This window comes from Lepidochelys olivacea (genome assembly GCF_965140295.1).
Source record: "Lepidochelys olivacea isolate rLepOli2 genome assembly, chromosome: 14".
In the NCBI taxonomy this organism is placed as follows: Eukaryota; Metazoa; Chordata; order Testudines; family Cheloniidae; genus Lepidochelys; species Lepidochelys olivacea.
Window position 1 is genome coordinate 22,580,475 of NC_140424.1, and position 22,890 is coordinate 22,603,364.

General features: G+C 54.7%; 1 protein-coding gene across 1 annotated transcript in view; it reads right to left on the reverse strand.

Annotated features, from left to right (window-relative positions):
- The window catches only part of USP43 (ubiquitin specific peptidase 43), a 184,895-nt gene that overhangs the window by 160,789 nt on the left and 1,216 nt on the right, over positions 1-22,890 (reverse strand). The window lies entirely within an intron of this gene.

The window sequence follows — 22,890 nt, forward strand, 5'->3', positions numbered from 1 at the left end:
TCTGCCCTACGCCCTGATCCTCTAAGGGAGTTCGTGCAAGGCTGTTGTGTTTCCTGGGGGACCCAGCTGCCTGGCAAGGGAGTTACAAAACTGTGACCTTTCTGACAGCACTGGCAACGAGTGCCAACGGGTGACACGGGCCCCGTCTGCCTGCAGCTGGACTGACACCCAGCAGGTGCTCTGAGTGGTGCTGGCTCCTTCCGACTGCAGCCCAAGAGGGGAAGGTTTTGTGTCCCTGTGCCAGGACCCAGAAGCCTCTCCCGGATTCCAGCCCTAACTAGCCTTCGCCAGGGAAGGGTGCCAGGCAGGGCTGGAATACAGGAAAGCAGCTGCTTGGTAGCCAGGGGAGGGGAGAGCAGAGTCCCCGGGGTCCTCGCTGGAGGCGTTGTCCCCCTCATCCCTTCGGAGCAGCCCAGCAGTCCCCGCACAGGCCCACGGCCAATGGGACGCCCGTCTGTGCTGCCCCGCGGCCTAATCTTTACTCGGGGCCGGAAAAACAGGTTTGCAGAGCAACAGCACCATGGAGACAAGGGTTAGGCAGATCCGGAAGTGAGCCAGGCCGGGCTGAAGTGTGTGTAGGGGAGACACAGCACAAGGGGGAAGTGGGCATGATAGAATTTGGGAGGATCCTTAAAGGCCCTACCCTGCCCCCGCCAGCCCCTCCCAGGAGGTGTGGGGGGAGATGCAGTGGGGTCCCACACTGGAGCAGATACCGTAGCAGCTGCCAGTGCCAGCCCAGGCCTGAGCCTTCCTGCCACACAGGGATTGCTCCGTGGGCAAGCTGAGGGCACGGGGGACAAACGCAGCGTGCAGAGGCAATTTCAAGTATGTGCAATAATGCACTGGACATAGTGCCCCGGGGGGCCAGGGAGAGACTGGGAGACCCCATTGGAGGTCGTGCCCAGGGGGCCATGTAGCAGCCAGGGGGGTCCTGTGAGAGGCAGTGCCCCAGGGCCAGCTGAGTTGGGGGGCAGGCCCAGCATTAGCTCACAGCTGAGTCAACCAGAAAGGGGAGGGTGGCTATGAAGAGCGCCCACCCAGCCTGCCCCCCACCTCCCCGAGCTGACTTCGGTCTGAGCGCACCTGCTTAGGCCCCTCAAAAGGGACAGTAACACCCAGCTGCTAAGGAACCAGGCCCCCATCACTGGGACCCCCTCGCCGCTGGCACCGCTAGCCCCTGCTATTTGCCCCCACCCCAGTGCAGTCCCTTGCCCCAGCCCCTGCAGGAATCAAGCTACTGCTGTCCTGAGCCATAAATAGCCGAGCTGAATTTAGCTGTGAGGTCGGGGACGTGCCCCGGGCTGCTCAGCGCCTGGCGAGGCCCATTGCTCAGCAGCTCTGCAAATTGAAGTTGAGTGGCCAGAGCATCTCGGAAATGAAACCTGTCCTAATTAGAGCACTGAGCGGCTAACAGGTTCAGCAGCCCCTAATCCCTAGCGGTGTGCTCTCACCCCCCGGCAGCACAGAGCCAGCACCAGCTGTGCCCACCCGCTCCCCGTGCCCACCCAGGGGCTCCCACGGCTCCATCTTCTCCAGGTGGCTGAGTCCAGCCCCGGGTCCCACAGCAGAGGGGAGAGGCTGCCATCAGCCCTGGTCCTGAGGGGCTCGGTCATCCCAGGCCATTCCCTAAATCTGGGAACAGTGCCAGATTCACAGCCCTGCAGGCCTCTGGGTATCCGCAAGGGGGCGAGCTCCTAACACTTGCTCTGGCGCTGTCCCCTGCACACACGGACAGAGTGCTGCCAGCCAGGGGGCAAATGGGGGAGCCCGTCTCCCCGCTCCTGGGGTACGCTGCCCCACCCCCCTGTCCACCACCACAGATCAGGCCAGCTCATCGCAGCCAGCCCCCCGGCGTTACAGGGACCAGGCTGGGCTGGATCAGAACCTCTGATCCAGTCCCAATCCCCTGAGCCAAGTTACGCCCCCAGCAGCAGCCCTGCCAGGTGCCTGACCGCCCAACTCAGGCTGTTGCCCTGAATAAGGATGTCGGGATTTGGCCCCCAGAGGGAGAATGCCGGTCTGGATAGCAGAGCTACTGATCCCCTTGTTCTCTCCTGAAGGGAACTACTGGAAGGCCCCTGAACTGGGCTGAAGGGAGCCTAGCTCATCACCCTGGTTTGGGGCAGTTCTCTGGCCTGTGTCAGATGATCACAGTTGTTCCTTCTGGCCTTGGAATGCATGAATCTCCTCCAAAGGGTGGTGTCTCGATGGCCTGCTGCCCACCCCAGATCATACCATGTCTGGACACTGGCACGGCACTGAACACAGCTGAGCATTTGGCATGGGCCCGGACAAGCCACGTTCAGCATCATGCCACCCATGATCAGCGGCACAGGGATGCTTGGGAACTGGCCCAGGGGTGCCTCACAGCTGCTCCCATCCCATGGAGAGGAAGAGCTTGTTTCTGATCTGTCTCTGTCCAGTGCAAACTGTCCTCTCCCTACGCAGGCAGATCACAGAGCTGGGGCAACTGCCCCACCACTGCAAAATGGTGCATCCCAGAGGGCCAAAGTGTTAACTTGGGAGTGGAGAGCAACAGCGCCCAGAGACCTCCACTAGCAACACCCGTAAAGAACCCTCAATGACAGCAACAAATACAGAGGAATCAACAGGAGGAAGCTACCAGCTGCACGGAGCTCAAGAGACAGACCATGGGGCCCATTTGCCTTCCCACTAGCTATATGGAGTCCCCATCCCTCCGGACAGAGCTGCCATCTGCCTCCCATCCCCTCCAGTCCAGATCTCACAGGGCCCCTTTAACCCACTGCTGGGGTCAGATCTGTAAGGGAGCTTGGCACGCTGAGTGCAGGTTGGGTACCACGCACCTTTGGAAATCCGGTCGTGCATGTCCCAGGGGGACATGGAGAACCTGGCCCTGACTGCGGGTGCTGAGCCCTGGATGGCCCAGTTCCCCGTATGCAAAGTGGGGATCCCAATATCTCCCTTCTTCCACTGTTTGTCTGTTAGCTCCTGGGGCAGCAACTCCCTCTCACTGGGAGTGTGTACATCCCGCACCTGCCCCAGGGGCCCTGATCTCAGTTGGGCACTACGGGAATGCAGATAACAAACAGCCCAAGGACGGGAACAAAGTGCCTCCTGGGAATCAGTCGCCTTGACTTGGGTTTCTATGGCCGTTAATTCACTAAACTCACCCTGGCCATCAGCGGGAATTGGCCAGGTCCCGCTGTACTGTGGGAATCAGTTTCAGCCATTTCTACAGCACCAAGGTGCTTCTGTCTCCTGCAGCAAAGGCTCTGATTTTGATGCCTTGTATTTTCCCAACAGCCCTGAATGAGATTCTAAGCTCCGGTTAGGCTGGACCGCCAGGCTGGGCTTCCCTCAGCAGCTCTGCCTCTCAGCTGGGAACTCCAGGGGCTCGCTCTCGCTCTCTTCTTGCTTTTCAAGGCCTGCGTTAAAATATACTTCGGCCCGAAGTTAAAATGGCGGGGGGGTTCTGTGCGTGTGAGTATCCCCCCGCCTCCCCCCAGCTGGCAGGAATGGGTGGGGGGCCAGGCCTTGATTTTCATTCCACAATAAATACAGAAGCATCATGCTTCATGTGTGAACTTCACCAGGCAACAGGAAATGACGGTTCCTCGGGTGTTGTCAGAGCATCCCTTCCTGCCGCGGGATGGCCTGGGGGCTATAAGGCGGAGCTGGGACTCAGGAGATTGGGGCTCCATTCCTAGCTCTGCTACCACTCACTCTGCAACCTTGGGCGAACCCCTGCATCGTTGTGCCTCAGTTTTCTCATTCCCCAAATGGACAGAATGACACCACCCTACTTCACATGGGAGGGTAAATCCCAGCCTTTGATCCCTGGTACTTATCTGGCCCCCATCGCCAGAGCATCTGAGCGCCTCACAATCTTGTGCTGCTTTGATCCTCCCAACCCCGCTGTGAGGTAGGGACATGCTATTATCCCCATTGGCCAGATGGAAACTGAGGCACAGAGACATAGGATGGCTGAGGCAGAGCAAGGAATTGAAGCCAGTTTCCAGCTAGAATCCTAAACCCTGGACCATCCCTTCCTCAGCGTGCTAGTTAGTCCTGGGATGAAGTGCAGGGTGTTTCCCCGTTGCTCCCTAGCCTCTCCAGCCGATGCTCAGGCAGGGCCTTGCAATGCTAAATCCAGCTGTAGGTCCCAGTTTAACATGGCAGATGAATGAGGGAGGTAGCACCAAGGCCGCCCATGGGGTCAGACATTAATTTTCTCTCCGCAGAACACACTGCTGGGGGCTCGGGCTCTCAGAACAGGGCTGCCAGCAAAGACAGATGCACTTTCCCTGGATAGGGGGGTGTATTTCATAATCACTCTATGAAGGGGAATAGACGCGTCAGGGAAATGCACCGTGGTTCTGTACAGAACCGCAGCCAGGGGTCAGGAACGCTGTGCATTAGAGAGGAGCCAAGGTTGCAGAGTCTGCCCTGAACTTTCCCTGGACCTTGGCATTGGGATTGGGGCAGCAGGGGGTCACAGGAAGCACAGCTCTGCTGGGAAGGAAGCTCCCGCCACACACTTCTCAGAAAGCTCAGAGCCTCACTGTGGGGTGACCCAGAGCTAACCAAAGAGCACTTGCCGGGCGTACCTATTTATTGAGTTTTAACAAACCTGCCCTCTGGCTATCCATCTACAACATGTGGCAAAACTGCAGCAGAGGGCTGATCATTAAAAACCTGTTCGTTCCCAGCCATATAACCACCGTCCTATTAAATCCAGATTAAATGTGAGTTTGCCTGGGAACATAAAGCAAAGCAGCACTCTCGGCACGCCCTGTGCAAGTCCACGCTACTGCATTCAAGCAGCCAGGACTTTCCCTCAAAGACTATAGTGGGTTCATTTATGCCAGGCATTTAGGGGCCCAATCCTGTGGGCTGTTCCGTGCAGGCAGCCACAGGGAGCCCCTACCAGGCACAATGCAGGGTAGGTTGCAGGATTGGGCCCTTCGCTGCTGCTGCTTTTCTTTTTGCTCCATTTTTAGGGTTTGTAACACTTGTTCCCACGAAGGTGCTTTGCTGCTGGATTGTTTGCAAGCACTGCCCTGCTAGCAGGAGCGTGCTGAGCCTGTGGGAATCTGAAAAAGCCAACTCCGAGGCCTCACAACTCCAGCCCACACCTGGCCCAAAGGGAGCATGGGTACAGCGTAGTTCTGCTGGGCAGGACGCTCTCAGGACGGCAGTGTGGGGTCCTGCATCCAGTCTCCATCAGTGAGTGCATCAAATGGGCCCTTTCGGATGCAATTTGTATTATGGCAACATCTGGAGGCCTCCATCGAGATCAGGGCCCCCCTGCGCTAGGTGCTGCACATACACAGAGTGAGACGTTCCCGGCCCCCGAGAGCTCCCCATCAGCTAGCCACAAGCTGGGAGAACAGAAGGGTCACCATCCCCAGGAGACAGAGGGGGGCCTGAGGCACAGAGCGACTAAGTGACTTGCCCAGGGTCATGCAGGGAGGCTGTGGCCAAGGCAGTAACTGAAGCCAGGTCTCCTGAGCCTCAGTCCAGCCTTCCCTCCCAGCTGCCAATGTGGTCTGGCCCTGGGGAGCTGAGCTGTCCCTTCTCCCCACTGACTCACGCTAACTACGGGGTTCGATGGACAGCAGCGCAGCCCCCTGGTCTCCAGACTCGGCCCCCCTGCCTTCCAGGGGCTGACACAGACAGATGCGCTCAGGGCTGCACCACAGGGACAACTCCATTGCTGGTGCCCAAGCATGGACAGACTCCAGCCCCCTCCCATTGACAAGCCAGCTCTGCAGGGGCTAAGAGGAGTTAACAACAGTATAGCCGGAGCTGCTTTGGTCCTGGCGGGCAGCAGCTCTGAGCCTACACACACGCAGGGGCAAGCATGCTGTGTAAGAAGGCACCATTGTTCCAGGCACCCTTCATAAGAACGGCCGTACTGGGTCAGACCAAAGGTCCATCTAGCCCAATATCCTGTTTTCCAACAGTGGCCAATGCCAGGTGCCCCAGTAATCAGCATGTTGCCAGGTGCCCCAGTAATCCATCCTGTCACCCATTCCCAGCTTCTGGCAAAACAGAGGCTAGGGACACCATCCTGGCTAATAGCCACTGATGGACCTATCCTCCATGAATTTATTTAGTTCTTTTTTGAACCCTGTTATAGTCTTGGCCTTCACAACATCTTCTGGCAAGGAATTCCACAGGTTGACTGTGCATTATGTGAAAAAATACTTCCTTTTGTTTGTTTTAAATCTGCTTCCTATTAATTTTATCTGGTGACCCCTAGTTCTTGTGTTATGAGTAAGGAGTAAATAACACTTCCTTATCTACCTTCTCCATACCCATCATGATTTTACAGACCTCTATCGTATTCCCCCCCGTCGTCTCTTTTCCAAGCTGAAAAGTCCCAGTCTGATTAATCTCTCCTCACAGAGTAGCCGTTCCATATCCCTAATATTTTTTGTTGCCCTTTTCTGAACCTTTTCCAATTCCAATATATCTTTTTTAGAAATGGGGCGACCACATCTGCACGCAGTATTCAAGATGTGGGCGTACAAAGGATTTACATAGAGGCACTATGATATTTTCTGTCTTATTATCTATCCCTTTCTTAACGATTCCCAACATTCTGTTCGCTTTTTTGACTGCCGCTGCACACTGAGTGGATGATTTCAGAGAACCGTCCACAATGACTCCACAATTTCTTTCTTGAGTGGTAACAGCTAATTTAGACCCCATCATTTTATATGTATAGTTAGGATTATGTTTTGCCATGTGCATTACTTTGCATTTATCAACATTGAATTTCATCTGCCATTTTGTTACTCAGTCACCCAATTCTGAGAGATCCTTTTGTAACTCTTTGCAGGCTGCCTGGGACTTAACTATCTTGAATAGTTTTGTATTATCTGCAAATTTTGCCACCTCACTGTTTACCCCTTTTCCCAGATCATTTATTAATATGTTGAATAGGACTGGGCCCAGTACAGACTCCTCTGAATAGCCAGAAGGAAGCAAAGAAACCTTTAAAAATGCTGCTTTTTACAGGGGATTAAAAAATTTAAATTCAATCCATTCTATTTAACTGAGCCTCTGCTGGAAAAGGTGACTCCTTCCCCCCAAATATTAATGAATATCAGAATAGTCCAGTTGACTGTGTCCCTGTCAGCCACTGGATTGGGGTCACGCTGAGGTTACATGTATCCTACAAATTCTCCTGTGGGGTCTGCAGGATCTGTTCTGGTACCAAGGGAAACGGGCTTTGTCAACTGATGAGGGGTCCCACAGGCTGTGCTCCAGCATGGCTCCCCACAGCACTGGGAACAAGCAGGTCGGATTGTGTCATGGCTCAGGCTGACCCCCAAGGACCCAAGCGGGAGCAGCTGAGCCTGCACCTGGAGCTTTCAGAGCCTGGAAGGTGCTTGGAAAACGACCCCAGGAAGAGCAGGTGGAAGGGATCTCAAAAACTCTTGCAGCGCGTGAGATTTTGGGAGCGTACCAGCGACTAGTAAATCAGCGCCAGAACCGGGAACTGGCGTGTGCATATCATAAACTTCCCCCACCACCACAAGTGCCCACGGCTAGTCTCCTGGCTGTCATCACAAATGGTTCCGAAGTGCCACTGTGAATGACGATGGCGTCGGGGTGCTGCAGCACCCCCAGGTTTTATGCGGGGCCACTAGCCCCGCGCCCCAGCTGCTGGCTCCGCGCATAAAACCTGGAGGGGTTTCGCATGCCTATGCCCTGCTCCCAGCCCTCCGCCCACACTCCACTCCCCAACCCCTCATCTCACCTGGGGCTCGGGTCCTGGCCACTGGCCCCACCGCCGCTCCCAGGCCTCCGCTCCCGGGCTCTGCTCCTGGGGCCCCAGCTGCCAGCCCCTCTCTCTGGCCATTGGCCCCATGCCCAGGGCCCCGCGCCACAGCCGGGGCTCTGCTCTTGGCCCCCCACGTGGGGTCCTGGCGCCGGCCCCGTGCCTGCCCCCGGCTGTGGCCTCGGCCACCTTACCCCTGTCCAGGTCCCCCCTCCCGGAGACACAGCCCTGCGCCCAGCCTGCAGGGGGGAGGGGAGGACAGACAGAGGTAAGGGGGCTGGCTTTCAGCACCCCCACTACTAAAAATGTTCCAGTGCCACTGGACAATGGAGAGTCATTGGACCAGCGAAAGGGAGGGAGAACAGCTCTCTAGCCTAGTGGTTAGCTAGGGCACTCACCCTGCATGCAGGGGACCCAAGTTCCAGGCCCCGCTGCCTTGAGTATGATATTATTCAACCACAGTGGAACAGCTCCAAGAGGAGACTGAGAAAGCCCAATTCCAGAATATCCCACAGTTCAGGGGTTCCAGCCCCAGCTTACAACGTGGGAAACCCCTGCCTCAAAGGGCAGAGGGGAGAACTGAACCAGGGTCCCACATCCTAACCACGGGGGTAAAGGTTAAGGGAGGCACCTCCTCGTCCTCCCCTACCCTTTGCTCGCTTTTGTCAAAATGCCTGAAAGTCGGAATGAGATGTTTCGTTTTGATGCTATCCAAATGCTCTGATTGGAATTTTGTTTTTCAACATTTGATTTCCCCTCTCCCCACAATTTTTCTGAAGTGCCAGCAAACCATTATTCGCTCAGCCCTAGTTCCCAGTGCCAGCTTCTCCAGGTTTTAGGCAGCACAGGGGCAGGGAAGGAGTACCGCTTCCCATATTCGCCAGCAGAACTGTCCATCTAGCAGCTTTCACCAGCACTGAACTTACACACAAATCATTGACAAGAAGAACAAAACGCAGAGTGCGGGTTTATGCATGCAGTGCCACGGTGCCTCTGGGTTACCTTAAGAGTGGGCAACACAGGCCAGATTCAGAACTCGCTGCCCACAGGGTGTCAATCCAGAGGAACTGCCCCAACTCAAGAGGAGCTACTCCGGATTTGCACCTGACCTCTCGGAGATCAGAACCTGGCCCCGGATCAGCAGCTGAACGAAAAGGGGACTTGAAGAACAGAGGTGCTGTTCCAGTAGGAGTGTTATCAAGAGGTGACCTGCTAACGTACTTACCTCTGAAACAGAAAAGTAAGAAGAAAACAGAACGGTTTTTCCAAAGGCAAAGCCCTGGGGAAATCTTACATAACTGCCTTCTTAAGACTCACTCAAGCATGCTTTCCTGCAGGTCCCCCCTTAATGGAGCCGGTTTGGATACCGAATGAGTTTTTGTCACTAATGGACTTCTCAAAAGCGAGAGCGAGCCATTGCCACTGGGTTGGGCTGTACGCAGGATACTGCATTCCAGCAGCCGAGCTCTGCACGCCACCATCGCCTCACACTATTCATTCCCTTTCCTGGCTATCCCTGCCTTTGGGAGAGGCGCTGGTGATCAAGCAGGAAAGTCCAGCATGGCGAGGTGCCCTGCCATTAGCCTGCTATATCGCATCAGAGTCTCTTCCCCCGGGGCTGTTTAGGGCCTTAGTCCCTGCTGCCTCAGTGACAGATGGAGACAGGCTACCGGTGTAGATCTCCCTGTAATTCCACCTCCCCTTCAGGTACAAGATCATCCCCCAGCCTGTGGCTCACAAAGAGCAATGACAGGTTTCACAGCAATGAGGATTTGATATGGAAGCCTGGGCTCAGGTTGCTGCCCTGGGGGCCATATTTGCAGAAGGGCTCTGCTCCCAAGGGCTGCATATGTTCAGAGCAGCTCAGCTCCCGGCAGCGCTTTGGAAAACCTGGCCCCTCATTTTGGTGCTCAGTCAGGAGCAGGTCCTTCTGAACATTCTGGCCAGCGTCCCGCGGCACGGCAAGGATCCAGAGGCGAGTCCAGGGTGCCCAAGGCCCTACAACAGGCAGGGAGCGGGGAGGGAACAGAGGTTCACTGTGCAGCACTTATGAGTTGCTCTGTGGAGCGGAAACAGCCTGGCACCGCTGTCTGAAATGCTCGTAAAGGTCTATTTGCAGTGTTGTACAAGGGGGAGCCTTTCATCTGGAGCCCTGGGCTCGTTCCCTGCCAGAACAACGCAAGGGCAGATGCAATGAGGAGGGCGGGCTGATCTGAGTCGCCGTTTGCCCACGGGGTGGACAATTGGTGTTTCCCGCTCCAGACAGAGCTAGGGCTGGCATAGCAGCAGATGCTGCCTGTGTGGGACCCAGGCCTGGAGCAAGACCCAGCAGGTCAGGATGGGGGCCCACTGGCAGAGGAGCACGGGAGCTTGGGACTGCACGGTTTGTGTACTGGGGGAGCAGAGAGCCCCACCCTAGGCTGGGCTCCAGCCAGTGCTGCCTGCCCTTCCCAATCACTGAATTCCCTCCCCCATTAATGACATCAGAATGGCTGATGCTCCCCAGCTCCTGGGTAGTGGGCAGATACAGACCAAGGCTCCCCCGCATGGCAAGGACAGGTTAGGTGCCAGCTCGTTGCGGCAACACCTGTTGAAGCTACCGAGATGGGCAGCTACATTTAACCCTTTCACAGCTGGCCTGCAGCCCCCCCATGGAAATCACCCAGCACTCCGCTCAGCATCACACCAGTGCCTGGCACCTGAGCACCTGGCAGCATTCGAAGGGTTAAAAAGACATGCCCCTTGCAGAGCCTGACCACCTGTCCATATGAGCACCGACACCCTCTCTCTGCTTCCCTGTTCTGCACTGGCCAGTGCCCCGCCTGGCGCATTTCACCCGTCAGCGCTGGCTGGCAGATCCAGGTGCATTCCTCCGGCCACCTGGAGTAGTTTCGGGAAGAAGGGCCATGCGAGTCGCTCACGCGAACTGAGGCTGTGAAGAGCGCAGCTTGCCAGCGGGTACAGGTCTTCCCAGCGGAACGAAGTGACCCTGCACAACTAAGGGCATTGTCACCGCTTCCTTGAGCTGCCCTAGCTGGTGCTGCCGTGAGCCTCTAGCATCTGGATCAGCCTGTTCAAACTCCAGGCAAGGCCCAGACAGCCTGGGGGCCTGGCAGCCCTCCAGAAAGCAGCACCTCGCTGCAGCCAGAGAACAGAGTCTACTGAGGGGCTGGGGAATCCCTCAAGAATCCCCACTGGTAGGAGGCAGAGTGACCCCCATGCAGGGTGCGAGCCGAGCCCCATGCAGGAGGCGGGCAGAGCAGGAGTCACCTTCCTCTGCAGCAGCTGCTGTTGGCTCCTGCCCAAGGCAGGCACCCAGATCTGAGAGCCCAGAGCCCTGCTGCAGGGTGGCAAAGCCAGTGTCCCATAGACTGCGGGGCACAGCAGAGCTAATGCTGTGCCCCTTGGCCATGCGGCCCCTCAGTGGTGGGCTGTGCCCTGCCTCCGACTTGGTACAGCCCTGGCATGTCCCCCACATCAGTCCCGCATGCCCACTGGAATGGGGAGAGGGTCTGTGAGCCACTCAGCAGGTACCCTGGGCCAGATGTACCCCTACGCTAGTGCCGAGCCATGGGGAAGTGGAGAATGCCCCCCACTCAGGGGCTACTAAGGGCCAGTTCGGCTCCCAGTAGGGCAGTCTGGCTCCTATGGCCATGGGCAGAAAGAGGCCTGGCCAGGGGGTGCCCCATTACCCTGTTTATTCCCCGTCTGCCCCTTGTCCCACCCCCTACCTGGCAACTTCTGTGTAGGGTGGAGCCAGGAGAGGCAGCTCTGCCCTGGGCCATCAAAGGCCCCCTACACCAGGGATGTTCTCCAGCTCCTGTGGGCCACCCTAGCCCGCACAAAGGAGCCAGAGGGCATCCAGGACTGGGCCCTTCAGCCCTCCTCCGCTGGTCAATAGCATGATCAGAAGGCGCAATTCCCACCCCCTCGGTTAAGGGTAAATCCCAGTGCCCACACCAAGCCAGGGTGCACAGAGGTGCAGAATTGGGGGCAAGGGGAAGGCATCCCCCAACACTACTCCATGGGGACCTTGCACCCAGACCCTTCTCGGGGGAGGATCTGGTAATGGAACTGCCTAGTTGTGGATCCCCCAGCCCCTGCCTCCCTGGGGCCCTGAGAGCCACACTGCCTGGCACACAGGGCACAGACTAACTGGCTCCTGGCCCCCACCCCACCAGTTTCACGCCCAACGCAGGGCGCTGCAGGGGCCATCTCAAGGGAAGGTGAGGGGGAAGAGGGTGTTCTCCTGATCTGAGCTCCTCCTCTCCCTGTAGCAATGCAGGCAGCTCTAACAGGACCCGTGCCCAGCTCTGACGTTCTTCCCTGGGGCTGGGTTGGGTTGGCATAAGCAGCCTCTCCGGCCTTTCCTGCAACCTGGCGAGACAACCCCCCTGCCTGGGCAGTTAGACCCCCCAGCCCACGCCAGAGAGGTTTGATCACCGGGGCACTCCCTGTTCTGAGCCATGGCCTCCAGGGACCCTGCTGTGGGGCAAGGACGGCATTTCCTCTGTCAGGAGGGGAGTGGTTTCTTTGTGCGGGGCTTGCCCCCACACCGGTTCTTTAGTCACCTCAACATAATTCATCCTCCTACAGACGGACAGACAGCCAGGAGGTGCAAAGAAGACACCCAATAATCTCCTCCATCCATCTCTGCGGGGCTTCCTGTCCCCAGGGACCCCGACGTAGCCCCAAGTGCTATGTAGATAATTCAGACCAGGGTTACCTTCCCCCCCACACACACTCAAATGCAGCCAGCTCTGGGGCGCTGCATGTCATGTCAGGTGTTTAACAGCCACATGGCGACACTGCTGAGTGGATTAAAGGCAGGAAGTGAATAATACCACATCCAACTGGAACCATGGAGGGGGGAATATGGAGGCACCCCCCAAACCAGGGTGGATTTGATTTAAATCACTAGTCAGGAAGACTCGATTTAATCATGGTTTTCTACATAAAAGTGCATCTTGTTGGTTGTTATAACCTTACTACATATTCTTCACGACTCCGAGACAGAGATGTAGGTTTCATTTTTAGAAGGTAAACACTATGCATTTTTAAACAGTGATTTATTTTGAAAACGTTTCAGATTAGTTTTACAGCTAGATCAGAAAATGAATGATTATTTGGTGATTTAATTTACCAAAGGTAATTGAAGCAGATATTTATGATGTCATTGGGAGGCGAACTATCATTAATATTTGGAGGATTTTCTTGCCATGCTGTATAAGGAGACCACCACCAGACAGACATTTAAATTGTTTTATTTAACTAAAACAACAAGTTTAAGTATTCTGGATTTTTTTTCTTCAACTGCAAACATATTATTTTAACAAAACAAGCCTATGTCCCTCGCTTCTCACATTTATCTCCAGACTTCTTCTCCTTGTCCAGATCTATTCCGCCCCCAACAATCTTCTATTCATTGACCTTTTTAAAACTTTGCACTTTTAGAGAGAGGTACAAAGGGATTGACTCTGTGCACACAAATTTGCAGAGGGACAATAGCGTTTGAGGTCTGTTATTTCTCACCTCTATATATTATTTATTTATTTTAAAACATTTTTGCTGTTAACAAGCATGTTCCCTCTGGAGACACAAATCCACAGTTTGAGAACTGCAAAACTAAGTATCTCCTGATGGTATCTTCTAGACTGAGCACTGAGACCCATTGGGTAGATAGAAAGATTAACCTAAATAATCTATACAGAAGCCCCTGGAACCCCATAAGATTGTGTCCCTAATCCACGAACTATTGGAATTAATTTACAAAACTTTTCTTAAACATTATATGAATATATTGTCTCACACTATAGAATTAGAATTTATAATCCCTATTCCATGATGAGATATCTTTTAGCTATAATGGATCTTAATTAAAATTATCTTTACATAGTTTTTTCTCAAAAAGCATTTAATTAAAAAAATCCGATTTTTTTTTTTAAAAAATCATTGATTTTTATCCACCCTGCCCCAAACTGAGGTACGTGTCAGTTTGGACACATACGTCAACATGCATGCCATGAGTTGTCACCGTTTTATGATCAGAAAAGCTCCCCCACTTACTCCGCTGATCCACCCGGCACAGCCGCCAATCCCAGTGGCTAGAGACAGTGTCGGCACCTGGGAGCCCTGCAGAGCCAGCACTGCTGTGAGGGGCCAGCTGGGGTCTAGTCCCGCTTGGGAAGCATCTGCAGGATTGCTAGCCACGTTCAGGCTGAGGTCAGGCCTCCGTATGCCTCTGACACCCCCCAGAAGGTAACCCCGGAGCCACTGGAGAGGGGAATGGGACGTACAACCAAGCTTTGCTACCAGCAGGACAAGAACAGGCAGAAAGCTGCTGATGACCGCACTGCTGGCCACACAGGTGTGTAAGATCACACGCATGGGGTACTACCCCACGGCTGCCATCCCCAGCTCTGCCTGCGGGCCACAGACACATACAACGAACCACGCACTAGGGGCCCACTCCTGCTGGCTGCACGGCCTCCAAGGCCACGGGACCCGACAGAGACAGGTGTTCTGCCTGGTGCCCCAGCGATGACCCACGGCAGTTCCTTCGCTTGTGGGAAGCCATGGGATTTACAACTATGTGGCCCAGCAGATCCTGCAGCCGAGCAACACCCCAAGCGTCTGCAGCCGGGGGTGGATGGGATCCCAGCCGCCCTGTCACGGGGCAGGTACTGTGCAGCCATGGCACGTTGCACACAGAAGGAAGCACACATGCAGGGGACAAAACCTGCCCTGGGGAAACAGCAGCACAGTAAACCGCCCCCAGGTAAACACAAACCCTCCATTCATGGACTGTTGGCCTTAGCCTTCAGGCACAGCCCTGCCCTCCATTGTGTTCTTCCTCTAGGACCCTCCAAGAGCTTGGTCCAGCTGGTAAGGAAATGCTAGCCCTAGTTCACAGGTGGGGAAACTGAGGCATCAAGTAAGGACGCGACTTGTCCAAGGTCAGGTTGTGAGTCAGTGGCAGCGCTGAGAATAGAACCCGGGTCTCCCGTCTCCCGCTCCTGTGCCCTGCTCTCCAGTGTGCAACACTGCAACCCCCTGGGCAACTGCTGCTTTGGGTAACACTCTCTTTCTGCCCCAGGAGTCAGTCAATAGCTCTGTTATACAGAAGAGATGCCTCAGAGGAAAAGGATCACAGTGGTCGCTCAAGAGAGGACGAGCGGGAGCATAGGAATGGCCAGATCACAGGTCCATCCAGTCCAGTATCCCCCTCCCCCCGGGACAGTGGCCAGATTCGCCAGAGGAAGGGGTAACAATCCCCACAATGGACAATTGTGTACTAACCTGCCCCTTCCTGGCCCCAGCCTGTCAGGGACTGGCTTCTGCCCGGAGCTAGCAGGGTTTATATGCCTGTAATATTTTTACCCTTTGTAATTTCACTGCAGATGTTCTTACTCTCCATAGAAATAGCTACTCCCTTTTTAATTCCATCCAAGTCGTCGTCCTCAGTGAGATCTTGTGGCAGCAAGTTCCGCAGGACAATTGTGCACTGTGGAAAAGTGTTTATTGTTTTATTTGAACATTCCTTTGTTCTTATCACACAAGAAAGGATAAACAGGAGCAAGTGATCTCCCTTCTCCATGCCATTCGCTATTCTGTATTGCTGTATTACCTCCCCTCTGAGTCATCTACAGGCCAAACTTTCCCAATTCCTTTTATACTGAAAACGGTTACAGGTTTGGAGAGACTTCGTTACCTGACTCTGATCTCGGTCTGTTTCTCCTATCTGCTCTTTGAGATGACCAGAACAGAACACCATACCCCAGGAGAAGGTGAACTACAGCTATAACAGATAATAAGATCTTCTGTATTATTCTCGGTCCCATTCCTTATATACCCTAACAATCGGTTTTATTTACCGCTGCTGCCCACTGAGCAGACGTCTTTATTGAACAGCCCACAGAGACTTCCACCTCTTTTCCCTCAGCGGTTGTAGCTAGTTTAGAAACGCTCAGGGTGTCTGGGTAATTCAAATCATTCCTTTCTGGCTGCTTTACCTCGCATTGGCTCCAACAGTGAATATTACCTGCCACCAAACTGATCAGTCCCCTGGTTTTGTCCGGTCCCTCTGAACTTCCTCACAGTCTTTTCTAGCCTTGACAGCTCCAGCACCCAGAATTTGACACACCTCCCCACCCCCACGAAGGACAGCAGGTATAAATGAGATTAACCAAAGCAAAGGATGCTGGCTGCTCCTCGAGGACACCCAGACCACCAGACAGCACGCCGAGTCTGACAGGAGTAACCCAGGCTCACTCAGTCACCGACATGGACAAACGCCAGAGAGCAGAACCTGGGCTCCAAGGGGTGCACCCCAGCAGCTGAATGGGCCGCTCCCGAAGGAGCGGATTTGGGAACTGGAAGCGGCCACACGATCAGCCAGCCAGCGAGAGATCTCCAGCACCTGTCTCCATTCCGAGACGTACGTTTGTGGGTTTGAATAACTGGCTGCATCCCTTTGAGGGCGATGCTCTGGTTTAGCTGCATTTGATTTTTTTGAAGAAGAAAAGTGTAGCCGCACCCACTTGGCTCACCAGGCAGCACCTGCTGGCTGGGTCACTCTTCTTGCAGCTAGTGATTTGTGACTCAACTATAGTTACGCCTTGAAACAACTCCCGGGTGCTACATAAGGGCAAATTTTTCAAAATTGCCTAAGTGCTTTAGGTGCCACAGTCCCATTGGCTCTCAATGTGATGTAGGCTCCTACGTCACTTAGGCCCTTTTGAAAACATCACCCCAAGTCGAGCAGAGCATCCCCCCTCATGTGCTCTAATGAGCTGGTCCAAGAGCCAATCACGTAAAGGGGAGAGAAACGACCTCTCCGGCTGCTGTCCTGTTAGGACATGTGACAGGTTATATGCAGGTGGTTCACACACTGCTTTAGTGGCCTCTTCGAGCTCCCTCAACATTGTGCAATGAAGGATGTTGTCATGACATGGAAGCCAGCAATACTATGCCCTCAGGTGTCTGCACCCGGTGACTCAGGGCACTGGCCGGACAGGTTTGAGCAGGGGACCTCCCCACTTGGAAATATTCCCTTGTTGGATCATCAGGAATGTCACTGCCCCCCACCGCCGGCACCTCATCTGTCCTCCCTGTAGAGTTCACAGGCCGGTACTCACTATCCCACAGGGTAAGCCATTGCCCCGTGGCAGTGAGGTGCCCTCCCATTCCCAGGCTTTCCAGCCCACCTGTTTGTGCTTCTGGACACATTGTGTTATTCTTAGTAATATCAGAGTAATGCCCGGAGACTAGAGCCCCCTGTGCAATGTGCTGGCCATACACCCCTTGCCCTGAATTGCCTACAGCTGCTCTTTAGCTTCTGGGAGTTGAGTACTCAACTTCCAATGGGATTTGGGCACCAGGCTCCTTTGCAAATCCCAGCCCTGCAGCTTTTATTATGTAACTCCATAGTCTGACACTGTGCTAGGTTCCACCCCTGGGATCTCTCCCGGCCTCTGCTCCTGCTCTGCTGTATTTTCAGCCCCTTCCTTTCCTGGATGCAGAGGTTACAGGCTTACGACCTGAGAAGGCCCTAAGAGTACAACATCCTACCTGCTTAAAGCCACCTTCCCTCCAGTAACACTGCGGGTGTTAGGGTGAGCGTTAATGTTCCTCTGCCCACGCAGTCAGAGGCCTGAAGCGTGAGTGTGAGTGTGCGCGTGAGGGGTCCCCTTGGCTGGCTGCTGAGAAAGGATGTCAGAACGCATTAAAAGAAAGGCCAGTGACTGCAGCACGAGGCTGGAAACGCTACAGTGCCCACAGAAGGGGCGCAGAAAAGCTTCGGAGAAACAAATCACGAGATGAGCGGTCTCGGAATGGGCCAGTTCAGCCCGGCCGGCCTTTTCAACAAGCTGCCAGGATGAGCCCATTAAGGGAGAAAAGCATTCAGTGCTGTACGTTCAGCCAGCCGGCAGCAAGCAGCGACCGGGGCTCCCACGTGTTGCAGGAATCCCCAGGGCTTCTGCGAGAAAACGTTTTGCTGCCCATTTGTGCAAGCGGCACAGGAGCGCTGAGCGGGAAAGACAGCCGCGAGTCTGTGGGGATACCTCCGTCCGCATGATTTCTCTCCCTGGGAAAGCGCCGCTCCCCACACAGCCTCGGGCTCCCAGAGAGCCGGTTACCCAGCGTCCTCGCTGGAGGCATGACTTAGACAAGCGACTTGATCACAGAGAGTGAGGATCAGAGCACAGCTTTGTTCCAACCACTACACAGCAGCATCCCTGGCTGGTGCTGCCCGATTCCTTGCCAGCCTGTGTGGGGGTATTCCAGCCAGGGATGAACCCAAGGTAGGAGGGGGCTGAGCAACTATTTAAGTGGCTTCCAAGGGAAATTTTAAAAAAAAAAAAAAAAAAAAAAGGCTGAGCAGCCTAATGCGGGCTGCGGAAGTTACACAAGTGCTGGAAATTGCTAGCTCTGTTAATTGCTGGGAGCAGCTGTTCCGAAACTTTCAGTCTGATAATTTCTATCCGAGCAAGCGTCTCCGGGGGCTGAGCTACAGCGCTCAGCAAAGAGATCCCAGGTGTGGGAGGGAGCTCAAACCGAGGATGGGGCTGTGCAAAAACAGCAGAAGGCTTGCGATGGAGAAGAGGGAGGGGACTGGGGAGGGGCCAGAGCCCAGCAGAGCCACATGGGCAAGGCAGTGGGGTTGGCAAGGTTGGAAGTGGTGGTTCTTTTGTTACTCATAATTCATCCTGCCCTCTAAAATCCTGCCGCATGGACAGCCAGGAGCAAAGCTATGTCTACACTGCAATAAAAACCTGCAGCACTGGGTCCGAGAGCATGGTCAGCTGATTCGGACTCGCAGGGCTTGGGGCTGCAGGGCTAAGAACGGCAGCGTAGACACCTCCTGCCTTGCGGGGCCTCAGAGCCCAGGCTCCAGCCTGAGCCCAGACATCTCCACTGCCATTTTAGCCCCATGGCCTGAGCCCACTGCCCAGGATCTGAGACTCAGCTGACCTGGGTCAGCTGCAGTGGTGCTGTGGGTTTTTTATTGCAGTGAAGACATTCCTGCAGAGCCAGTCTCTGGGCGACCTAACAAGCACAGCTGGGCTGTGTAGCCAGTCAGGCAGCCTGCTACAACCTGCTTGATTGGAAGAGGCAGGAGACCAGCTCTTAAGTCCAGCAGCAGCAGTTCAGCAACTCCTCATTCGCTCCTGGCTGCAACAACTTCTGTTCCTGCTTTTTCCCAGCTTTGCTCCCACTTTGTTCCGATCCTGCTGCTGCCTTGTTCCAATTCTACTCCTGCCCTGGAGCCTGCCTTGCCTCACGCCAGGTCACCTGGTCCTGGCCCTCAGCCCCAATCCCTGGCTCCTGACATCGGCTCTGACCGGTGGACTCCCATTCCTGGCTTCTGCTCCAACCACTAGGCACAACCGCTCACGTCCCAGTCACTGAAACATCGCAGGACTCACTTGGGCTGTTGCAGGAACTCCCTTGTGGAGCCTATTCAAGGTGGAGCAGTCGCTCGGCCTCGCCCCTGCCATGGGCTCTGGGCTACGCATGGCCAGCTCAGTTAGAATGTAGCTGGCTCTCTTCTGCGCGTTCCCAGGCGTGGCTCCCCAAGGTAGGGTTACCACGGGGCCTGCTGGGCATTCCTCTCAGAACAGCTCACACAACAAGTTATCTGTGTGCCACACAACGGGGCTCATTGCTCCCTCCCAAGCTTCTAGCAGCCGCGTGGGAACCAGAGAAGGGAAGATTTTGCTGGCCAGGAATGTGAAATTGACTGGGACACCGGGAGATGCTCTCAATAGGGCTCTTCATTCTCTCGCTCTCACGCAACTACTCACTGTGCTGTTTCCTAGAAACACAGCCTGAAGTTCACTACCAGTTCACACTGCTACTGCACGTTATCACACCCAAATCCACCCTGCTGGTCAGATCTTGTACGCAGCTGGGGGAGCGAAACGCCCTGGCTTTCACATCGGGGGCTTGAGGCGACTTTCCTTGGGCGGGAACGTGCTGACAGGCTGGTCATCGGCCAAGGTGCGTGGACATGGCAGAGTCCTGCCTGAGCAAAACCCCGGTTCCCAATCCCGCCCATTGCTGAGCAAGTTTGGAACCAGACCTCTGGGGCTCACGTTCGGCTCTAGTGGGTCTGTATTCAAGTTAAAAGCTGAGAACTGCAGGGAGCGCGTCCCAGGACCTTTCAACAGGCTGTGCCCGAGTAGAAATCGGAAAAGTTGCTTAAGACACCAGAGAGCTGTCAGCATGGAGAGTGAGCTGGGCTCTGCCCTGCCATGCACAATAGCTACAATATTCCTTAGCCTTCCCGACCCCGTTCCCAGCACAGGCATGCAGGAAAGGAATCAGGGGACTTGCTCAAGGTGACAGACTGATGCAGAGGAAGGATTAGGAACGGAAGCTAGAACTCCTGCCTCCCAGCCTGCTGCTCTGACCATCAGCCACCTCCAGAGCACACAGCCAAATAAGGGGAGTGAGGGACTGTCGTTTTTCCCGAAGAACGCTGGGCTCCTCTGCACACCAACGCTCTCCTGCTCTGCACAGGATTTATCCGTGCCACTCCCCACCCTGTGAGCCACGGCCCAGGAGCCACCATCATGCTGTACCACTGCCTGGACCTGGGACACGGCTCAGGGGCAAGGAGCTGGCATTCTGGGGTCATCCAGCAGCACCACCGTGGCGTCCTGATGCATTGACATGGCAACCCAGCCTCGTGGGCCAAGTCTGTGCCGCAGACAAAACCAGGCCTGTGCTGGCACACACTGCCGTCCAGCACTGCTCCACGTTACAACTCACGGGCACAGCTGTCCCCAACAGAACCAAACGCCAGTCAACCACCTGTAGAGCAGCACAGGGCTGCTAGCTAGGAGCACCTTTGGCTGGGTCAGGACAAAATTTCCCTATCACCCCTTCTTTGTAAAAATGCTGAATAGTGATTAGAATTAGGGGCTGGTCTGCAAACATTCAGCTTAGAAAGGGCTGCTCTGGACAGAAGAATTCACTCCTTGCAAAATATTAGTGGGTGGAGATCCATGTGTTCATAAAGGCTCCACCTACAAAAATGCTCCAGCATTCCTGAGCCTGATCTTCAAGTTACAATGCTCTGCTTGGGGTTTCTCCTTTGTCAGCTGTGTGGATTGGGGCTTTTTCCAATTGGGGAAGCAACTGAAGACAAAACAATTTCACATCTTTAGAAGTGGCTGCTGTGCCGGCACGGAAAGGAACGCTCATCTCAGTTAGTAACATACAGCCTTTGCCCAAGCGATGGATCAGACAACTGACTCTTCAAATTTGCTCTGGCTGCTGCTGACAGTGGCCAGTACCTGATGAGTCAGAGGATGAAAATGTCCCATGTGATGTGCCTTGAAGGGAAGTCCTTTGTGACTCCAACAATCATCAGATTATGGCCTGAAGTGCTTTAATTTAGGGCTCCCCCAACCTTCTCAATACACCTTTACAACCCCAACTGATGCAAGGGCTACATGCAACTGCATGGGGCAAAGGGAGCAGAATTACCATAGAGCGCAATCTCCAGCAGAGAGATCTTCAAATAAAAGGAGCTGTGGACTTGGATGAATAGATTGTGGGGCTCTGCAGCCTCTCATAAAACCTCCAAGCTCTTGCATATTCCCACGGGAGATCTTATTTTCCAGGGAGATTAAAATTTGGGAGGAAATTAATGTCACACGCAGATAACCACCCGGGGGAGGAAATTAAGAGTTAAGGAGCGAACTTTTTTCCTCCCTCCCTGCCTGCCTAGGAATGCAGCTATCTGGGGAGGGAGGCTCTCATCATTACACTGATTTACACAGGCAGATTGTGCCCATTATTACAATAGCAGGATGCATGCTATAAAAGCTACAACAAACATTTGCCACCCATTACCCCAGGCCCCCAGCCCGGCCTCTGCCTCCTCCACTCCCTAAGATGCCCTCTGGTGAAAGGCCCAGATCACAGGTGTGCAGGGAAGGGGGGAGATGGGATCCCACCAGACAATTCACAGTCCTGCCCCTGGGTAGCTCCCAGTCTGATTCCATATTCTTCTCTCACAGATCACGGGAGTGTCTGGAGTCTGCTCATCCCATTGCAGGGCTGAACTAAAAATCCGCACCCAGCAGCCACTCCCGAAGGCAGCCAGCACAGGAGGCAGGGAAAAGGGAGCTTACTCCACTACCTAAGTGAGGGAGGCATGCAGGCTCCTCGGTGCTCTCAGTAAAGGGGTGAGTGGGTGGAAATGGGGTTGTTACAATTCTTCTGCGCCTCTCCAGAGACGGCTGCTCATTCTACCTACACGGGCACTAGCTCAGCATGAGCAGCTGCTGTCACAGCTGCCAGGTGGGGAAGGATCTGGGAAGCCTGGCAGGTGAGAACCCACCTCCTGATGCCTCTGATTCTAGCCCCACATGTACAGGCAGGCTCGGCTGGACAGCCTTCTCACCAGCGTGGGGCTGGGGGGCCAGGGAGTGGGTGGGCGCCTCGGCAATTACTTAATAATAAATATTCCATTTTCATCTTCAAAGTGCTTTACAAACACTAATCCTGCTGATTAGCACTGGGGCTTCCAGGTGACACCCTAGCCACGGAGAGCGCTCCCACGAAGCCTCATCTGACGCCGGTGCCACGGGAGAGACAGGTGGTACATACTGCGGGAGCTGGGGTACTTGGGCACATGGGCATCAGGCCACAGGGCTAGGCACATTGCCCTTAGCTCTCTCCAGTCTATGCACTGTTGTTCCCCAGAGGATCTCAACACACTACACAAGTGGTTCAGTGTCACTCCCTATTTTACAGATGGAAAACACTAAGGCTCAGGAAGACTGCAAGAAATTTACTCCCCTATCGAACAGATGATATCACCACTCTCACAAATAAGGGCTCACAGGACTGGCCCACAGGACCGGCTGTTCCACTCATGCCTAAACTCTGCAACTTTTTCCACCAGGGCACACACCTGGGCCAGCACATAACCCACTGAAGGCTCTGGAGCTCCGCCACACCAGGTGGGTCCACACTGAACAGGGTACAGGACTGGGGCCTCAGTTACATCAGTATATCTTCAGGGGAGTCACACAGCATAGCCCACAGCAGGATCTGGCCCACAGACTCAACTCATTCTCCTACTAAGATAGCCTCTT